Here is a 518-nt window from a genome sequence, read left to right as displayed (position 1 = left end):
TGAGGTGGATGGTCTGGATCTGGCTGCTCCACCTGTCACTGCTCTAGGAAGGCTGGCCGGGGCTTTAACACACACACACACACACACACACACACCTCAGTCAACTAATCAATTGATCAATCAGCTGATTGCTCAGCATTACTTGCTGTATTGATGAGCATGATGTTAAACTCCTCTACCTGCCTCATCAGCCTGAAGGATGCCACTGAGCAAGGCAGCACAGCGGTCCAGACCCTGATGGAGGGTGGTGACCTGAGGGGACAGAGACACCAGTCACTTCATGTCCCTCTAAAGGACTTCCTGTTTCACAGTTACTGTCTGTTCATTCGTTCACACTGTTGTTGTGTAGGTGACGCTGACACATGTTGGTATTACTGTCTGCTGCTGCTCACTTCAGTACCTGGTCTTCAGAGTCTGTGGAGTATAGAGAGTAGGCTGGTTCGGGACCGGCTGCTGGTCCAGGATGTGGACTCACTCTAACAGGACAAGATAGAGGGAAAAGTGAGAGGGTGTTAACA

At 50.6% G+C, this 518-nt stretch overlaps 1 long non-coding RNA gene across 1 annotated transcript; it reads right to left on the bottom strand.

The window, feature by feature from the left end:
* On the bottom strand, window positions 1-494 carry LOC111650426 (uncharacterized). Its single transcript, XR_002760403.2, has 3 exons — window positions 401-494; window positions 180-252; window positions 1-62 (listed from the first exon to the last, which is right to left on the bottom strand). It is a non-coding gene; the product is annotated as an uncharacterized LOC111650426 (long non-coding RNA).
* Between the last annotated feature and the right edge of the window lie 24 nt (window positions 495-518).

The sequence above is a fragment of the Seriola lalandi genome, unplaced genomic scaffold (assembly GCF_002814215.2).
Source record: "Seriola lalandi dorsalis isolate HSWRI2012SDOR001 ecotype SW California unplaced genomic scaffold, Sedor1 jcf7180001967512, whole genome shotgun sequence".
NCBI lineage: Eukaryota > Metazoa > Chordata > Actinopteri > Carangiformes > Carangidae > Seriola > Seriola lalandi.
Note: the sequence above shows the minus strand (reverse complement) of the source record. Positions and strands in the feature narration are given on the sequence as shown.